Source organism: Lycium ferocissimum, chromosome 4 (assembly GCF_029784015.1).
Source record: "Lycium ferocissimum isolate CSIRO_LF1 chromosome 4, AGI_CSIRO_Lferr_CH_V1, whole genome shotgun sequence".
Taxonomy (NCBI): Eukaryota; Viridiplantae; Streptophyta; class Magnoliopsida; order Solanales; family Solanaceae; genus Lycium; species Lycium ferocissimum.
In genome coordinates this window covers 20,136,731-20,144,931 of record NC_081345.1, presented here as the reverse complement: position 1 = coordinate 20,144,931, position 8,201 = coordinate 20,136,731, and positions in this window count along the sequence as shown.

Below are 8,201 nucleotides of genomic sequence, written 5' to 3'. Positions count from 1 at the left end.
ATTAAGATATTGTTATATTATTTACGAAATATCAGTAGAATTAGTAACGTGAAAGTTTAGCGATAGTTATGTTATTTGTCAACTATAGATTTTAAACTTTTGATAAACATATCATATAGGAAACTTGCTTGTATATTTTATATGGAAAAAGTAATTCTAACAAAAATTAATTTTTTTCATTCAGATGACATTTTCAAGAAATCATTAGAACCCAATTATGTGAAACTTGCCGTATAACCTATTAAAATAAGAATGCCTCCCTCTTTTTACACTATTCTTTCTCTTAAATAGATATCATACTTCATTTTACAACAAACTTTTGTTAAAACTCTTCATTAATAAATTTATTCAAGAAATGGATATTACATTTTCCCTCTAATCCTTTTCCATTTAGAAGAAATTTGCAATCAAGAAAGGACTGAGGGTCAATTATAGAGCTTAAACTGAAAAAAAAAAAAAAAGTATAAATAGAAGTAGGTAATACCTTGCTAGTTGTTCTGCTGGAATGATAATGGATGTTGCTATCTCCATAATGTCAGTATTTGTAACCACTGCATGCAAACATCAGATGGTAAAAATGAAACATGATAAAAATAGGATAATAATTACTTGTTATGTAAGAGTTCGGAAAGTATAATACATGTAAGTATATGTAAATTAAAGCAGTAAATACTTTCATATTGAAACTCCATTTCTCATGATCATTTTAATGTATTTGTTTAATTTTAACATCACATTTGAACAGGCGTCCATTACAGGAAGCAATTGGGCACATGATGACATAACAACTCCTTAATATGAAAATACTACTGTAAATTGGTATTCACCTACCAGCAACATGTCAATTGTTATTTATATTAGAAAACACTAAACGTGAATACGAGAAGATAGGGACGTGAAATAATATGGGAAGATAGGGAGGTGGAAAAGTGTGTAACTGATATGACATTATAATGTTCATTGAAATTCAATAAATAGGTTAAAATATGTTAAAAATTTAAGAAAGAATACCAAATAACCGTATGATTAATTATTAATTAGAAGAAAATGAGGGAAAGATAGAGAAAATCTCAAAAAAAGTAGAAAAAAGATAAACACAATTAACGGTCTTGTAGATGTACATCACCTATCTTACTCATTTATATTATATATAGATATAGATTTATTTTCACCACATATACTTAACATATTATTTGTACACCTTTTTCTTCTACGAATAATTAACAAGGTAAACACTATTAAATACAGAACAAACATTGAATTCAGAAAGGTGAGAAATTGGAATTTAGACGAAAAAATCGATTTTGTAAATCTACAGTCATGAGTACAATAGTTTTGAACTTTCTATATTCATTCATATGACTTTAGCATCAGCACCGACATGATTATTTGTATTTATGCACTTACTATTACTCCCAAATTGTGTGAAGCCATTCTTCAACTATTACCCATATTATTGGCAGATAATTAGTAATTTCAACAACAACAAAAAATACCTTAATGTAACAGTGACAATATGCAAATATATGTAAAATTTGTACATTTACTGAAAAAGAATAGATGGCTTTTTATACAGTAAATCAAATAAAGGCATTAATATTAGGTCCTACACTTAGTTTCAAACATTTGTTTTCCCATTAGATGATGACATTTGATTTAATATAAATGATTTTTTATAAAACCAACATGCTAATAATCATAATTTACTTGAAAAACAGGGAAAGAAATACAGAAAAAAGAAAAATAAGAACAAACTACGTATTTATTAGCCTCAGACATCTCTTTGAGTGCATCTACAGGAACAAAAGCAAAGAAAATGAAAATTCAAAACATTACAACCAAAAAGCACATTCAAAATAAATACAAAGCAAGTAGGCGCAAAGTGAAAGACTATTTCCACTAGCAAAACCAAAAAAGGGTAAAATAAAGCCACGTTGATAGGGTTAGTGTAAAAGGTGATACTGAGACAATAAAAATGATGCTGCTAAATGGACCAAAGTAATTATCATAATCAACTAAGTTTGGTGTGAAACAAAAATATCCAAGTTCTATTTTCAATTGACATATATTGAAACAATATCTTCAGATGAAAGAAAAAGTTGTTGTACAAGAAAAGAAAAGAGAATAAAATTTTGTGGCGTTTCACTCCGATAGATAATCAACATCTAAATTGCACTTTATTCCTAAAAAGTGTTGCTAAATATACATATATATAGCACTTGCAATATGAAAATTTATGTAATGCATTAATATTGCTACGTAATGCATGAATAGGAATTAATTGTCATTAAGGCCATGTTATAGTGCCCCTACGTGGGTTGACATAATGCATGAATAGGAATTAATTGTCATTAAGGTCATGTTATAGCGCTGCTGCGTGGGTTGTTTTAGGCTAAACGGTAGATTGGACTTTATTGCAAAGTTTTATCATAAAGACAGCCTTGGTGCTTACAGCTACGTGGTTAATTTTAATATTCATTTTATAAGGCTTTTATTAATTCATTTACTTAGTAGATTATGTACAAAATGAACCAAAATTTTTAAAAAAGGGAGAAAAAATATAACTAAGAATAGTGGTCATAGAGAGGTGCCACATCACCTTATCTATGCTTAGCTTTATATTATATATAGATATAGATTTTGTTTGATGAGATGGATATCTCAATGCAGTTAGCTTTTGAACGTACGTAAGAATTATGTATGGGAGAGGTGTTTATTTTCATCATAGATTGAACCTTATACTTATCATGTGTTTAACTTATTTGCTTTTGAAGTACATATAAAACTTAATGGAACACGTCATTTGAAAATTAGGAGAAAAGTGATTGAATTAAAATGAACATATGACATAGTCCTTTCCCAAAATTTCACCTATACTCCTTACGAACCTCGCCCTTTACAAGAAGCGTTTCTCCTCTCCAAGCCTCTTCCTCTTTCAACATTTTATTTGTTGAGTTGTAAGAAGGATTTCATTTAAAATTGGGTTTTATGAACAGGCACAACTAGAAGGAAGTTGGAATTTTTACACTGTATATCCGTCCATCAAATACTAGTAAAAAGTATGTATTTTCTGTATATTATTGTATATTACGCCGTTACATAATTGATGTATGTTTTTGTATATTTGGCTAGTGGGTATATATGTTTTTGTATATTTGGCTAGTGGGTATAATTATTTTTGACCTAGAGGCCAGATGTGCCAAAGATATGCAATATGCTACAAGAAACATGTGTTTTGAAATTGTATATGATTAGAAAATGTAGGGTTGATAATAATGCCGTATTGCCTATAAATCCTCAAACCGAAGAGCAAAGGAAAAAGATAACCTTGAATTAAACAGATTAGATCATAACCAATACTTTGTCCATAGAAATTCGTACAAATTGAAACATGAGTTGTTTATTACAGTAATTATTATAATATAGATCGAGTAATATGTTTTGATCGTTTGTAACATAAGTTGTGCATCACCATCGAAGATTATGGTGAGGTGATAAATATTAAACGTATAATCTAATATCTATATCTATCTATCTACATTTATTAGAAGCACAAATAATTTTTGTTAAATATTGAACGACGAAAATATCCTCTAAATGTTGGTCGACTTTTATGCCCTTAATTATGTACATAACTCTATAACATTAATGTACAAAAACGTGAATTACTTCATTAGTTGTATTCTCCAAATCAAAATATAAAATGGAGTAAGACTATTCATAATCAAAATCTCATAAAAAGCAAATTCGTAAATATAGGAAGTCTCGGAGACTCCTTTCAGTAAGACTATTGGTAATCAAATTCTTGGAAGCAGACTCCAAGGTTGGAGATGTAGTTTTTCATATTTCAAAGTTCAATATTGTAATCAAATTTTCAATAAAATTAATAGTGATCACTAAGAGTTTTATTTGATATGAAGTTCTATATTTACAGTAATAAAGGTCACATAACAAATACAAGGAAATTATAATTTGTGTCGTTAAAGATTTAATTCTTTCTTTAATTTATATTATTATATAATTTCTTATTGGATATAATTGTAAAGTTTGGAATTTTACTTATACTAAGATTTTGAAATCAAAACCGTAATTTTTGTCCACTTAGAATTTTACTAAATCACCGTTACTAGAGACGCTTACTATAGGTAATTTGCAGTTGGCTCTAATTATCTAATTCTATAAATAAAACATTTTGCTTATAGAGTTGATAGTATAAGATCACTATCTCTTACGTATTTAATGCGAATTTTACAATATAATTCATGCTAGATCAAATTCTGCTCTATCAAGTAATGCTGGTAAGTTGTTCTCATCTAATGGATCGTTTCATCATCTCTCAATTTTACTGCTTTATAACTATTTTTTAGATTTGATTATCATATTCTAACTGACTCCATTCTTTAAACTTTTGGATTCTAATATATCAGTTATTATTGATGCTTACTTCTTATAATTTGGATGATCTAATTGTAATTGTTTATTATGAATGTTTATAGTTTATACATTATTACTGAAACTATTTAGACGCCTCACTCTCATGAGCTGAATTTTCTTATATAATTTTCAAATCTAGTGTTGGACCGCTACAACAAAAAATTTGAACTGGCTAAGAACTCCGTCGTTAAATTGTTCGTTGCTAAAATATTTTTATTTAATAACCCGTTGCTAAATGGTATTAGCGACGGATTTTGTTGGTTAGCTACAGAATTTGTCAATAGCTAATTTATGTTTTCTTAGTAGTGGACTAAATATGACTAAATATTGAACGACGAAAATATCCTTAAAATGTTGATTGACTTTTATGCCCTTCAAAAAATAATCGAGTGTTGGATGAAATCGTAACATTAACTCATTAAATGCCTAAAATATAGGAGTTTGAGACCAACTAATAGTGGTAGAATTTTTTAAAGACATAACGTGATGCGAAATTCCATCCACAGACTAATTCATTTGGAAGATAACAATGGTCAATTAGAAGGACTTTGCATGAACTTCAAGATTGTGTAATTATTTTTTCACTCTTAGTTGACTACTACTTGTAGAGTGAAGAGTCTAAAAGATCTATTAGAGATTGGTATGTTGGAAATAGTTGTGTCAGAGGCGCAGGAGAGCAAGTAACAACCGATCCTTGCAAGAGCAATTTGCACGATTGTCCTCATTCTGGGGTGGTCTTTAATTTTTTCCCATTAAATTGCCGGTCTTTATTTTTTGCACTTCGCCTAAAAATTCAGGAGCCACTCAGTCAAAAATTTAAAAAAAAAAAAAAAAATAAGACAGAGTTTGGATTCGCAAGGCAGAATTTGCCTGCAAAACTATACCTTAAGGTAGTTTTTGAATCCAAAACTCTGCCTTGCGATTTATTTATTTTTTAAAACTTTGACTAAGCGGAGTTTGAACCCGGAACCCATAAATTTTTAGGCAAATGACAAAAGTTAAAGACCAACAATTTGATGGGCAAAAATTAAAGGCCAGTGCCTTTGAAGAGGAATCCGCGCAAAAATGTCTCCCTGCAAAAGATCAAGTCCGTGGCTATGATCAGGAGTTTGATCTGGTTGAAGTACTGTGAACTATCATAATAATTCAAACATGGCCCAATTTCTTGTTGTCGTTATAATTAAATATCAATCCTAGTGAATTTATTCGCGCTTCGCACGGTTACAAAATTAATTCTATAAGTTGATCAAATCACGAATATAAGTATCTTAATTGACTTTAACTTTTCATGGTGCAATTTTCATTTTTCAAGCACCGTACATGTTGCTGTATTTTTTCAAACTTCGATAAATGAGCTAATCAACATATGAAAAGTGGTTTTGTATATATTAATTAGTTTTATTTCTAAAAAAATGAAAAGAAGTTTGAATTGTTGTAGTAATAAATTAAAATTGGTAAATATAATATGATTTCATTGAGAAAAAAGAATATGAGAATTCACTATAGAACGGGGAGAAGAATCTTTTCTTGGCTTATAATATGAAACATCATGTTGAAATCAACTTTGCAACACTTTTCTCACTTAAAGTATCTATAAAAAGAATGTCCCACTATAAATTTCTATCATATTTATAAAATACAGATTTGAAACGTTCCAAGTTCATATGAAACAACTCCTTAAATCATATAAATTTTTTTTAATACGAAAGACGAAAAAAATTAAAAAAATATGAAAAAAAAAAAAATATATATATATATATATAAAAGAAGTAATAAAGAATATTAGAAATGCATACCTAAGATACCCACTTTTTATTTTTCTTCCTCTAAAGCCTAGCTTACTTTTAGTATTTTGTTTCTTAGTATAAATTATGCACAATTATGTTTCATAATACTTAAGATCATTTTCATTCTGTCAAATAAAATCACAAGAAAAGGAAAAAGGACAAAAAAGAAAAAGAAAAAGAAAAGAAATAAAAAAGGTAAAAGATAATATGTGTTCCGTCTTTGACGGAATCAAATTCCTTAATTTCTAATATTTGCCTTTTTTTTCCCCCTCCATTTATTTTTTTCCTTTCTTTAGTGTAATCTATTTTGTAATCTATTTTTTCAACTTAACTTAAGAAATTATCTCATTTGTAAAGCATTTAAACAATAAAATAAAAAATTAATACTACAAAATAGATTTTTATATTTCATGAATATAATACTAATTACTAAGTAATTAACATAAAAATATATCCTGTCTTTTAAACAAAGAAAAATAAATTAGCTTAGAAATATTAGATGGCAAGAGAATGGTAAGTTATTTAAGATTTTGTTGTCACACTTTTTCCATACATATACATTATTATTGAAAGAAAAGAAAAGGAACTAAAATTGAAAGGAAACCAAAATTAAAGGGAAGAAAATTTTGAATTCTAAATACCAGAACCCGTCAATGACGAAATTAATTTTGTATATTCTGTCTTACTCCTATTTCCTATACTTTCTTTGGTCTTCTTCTTTCTCTCTTTTTTTTATTTTTTTATTTTTTTTATTTCCGTAAATTAGTGCTTCCATCTATATTCTTTTTCCTTTTCCGTTTGCTCTTTTCCTTATTCCCTCCCATCAATTCTGTTTTAGTTACCCAGGCAATTCCTGTTATTTGTCATCCTAATTTTCTGTAAAATTCCATATATACTTTTCGTACCATTTTAGACATATTATACATTTTCTATATAAAAGAGGAGAATGAAAAGAACACAATTTGCAAGGAATTTGTATTGTTCATCTTTCGTTGTTGGTAACTTGGTCCAAACTCCTTGCTTATTAAAGCCACTTTGATGCCGTGATAAAGTTCCTTTCTACTCCACCCAACCTGCAAGAATGAGCACATGAACATTAGGCCATGAATAACTTTTAGCTACCATACTTTTTGAAATGTTTTGTGATTCTCTTTCACTTTAAATATTTTTGCCCTTCAGATTGATCTTTTATGTAGAAGACATAACTGTTGGTCTCCTCACATTATGAAGCAACTCTTTATTTCTCTTTTAATTCTTTGTCATTTTAATGTTGTAACTGTAGCTATTAAAAATGTTATAACTGTAGCTAAAATAAAGATCTCTTTTCTTCCTTTTATCTCTATGTAGAAAAAATTCAAAAAAATCCAAAAAAAGGAGAAAAAAGATAGATATGAATGTTGGCCATAGAGAGGTGCCACATCACCTTGTCTATGCCTAACTTTATATTATATATAGATTTCAAGTCTTGACTCTTGAGCCCGAGATACAGGGGCGAATCTATGTGTTTATTTTGCGGCACATGAACCTGTGATCTTTCCGTAAAATTAAGTATTTTATGTACATATTTTCTATAATTGATCTAATATCATCTGATAGTACCCTTAAGGCTTTAATGGTGCACTTAGTTAAAAGCTTAGTTATTTATCAAGAGGAACAAGGATCAATATCCAATTAATGCAATTTTTTTCTCTTTTTCTGAATAGTGACTCATGTTCTAAATATACTAGATTCGTCTCAACAATCGAGAATACTAACTCAGCGTACTAGGGGTCGTTTGGTACGCGGACTAAATTATCCCGGTAATATAATCCTGGGATAATAGTCCTAGGAGTAATTTATCCCATCTGAAAGGTGGGATAAAATAATACCAACTATGATGGGATAAGGTGGGATATCCCACGATTAGTTTTGGGCTTCATTTTATACTCTGTTTGGTGCAAGGTATTAAATTATCCTGGGATAAATTTATACTTTGTACCA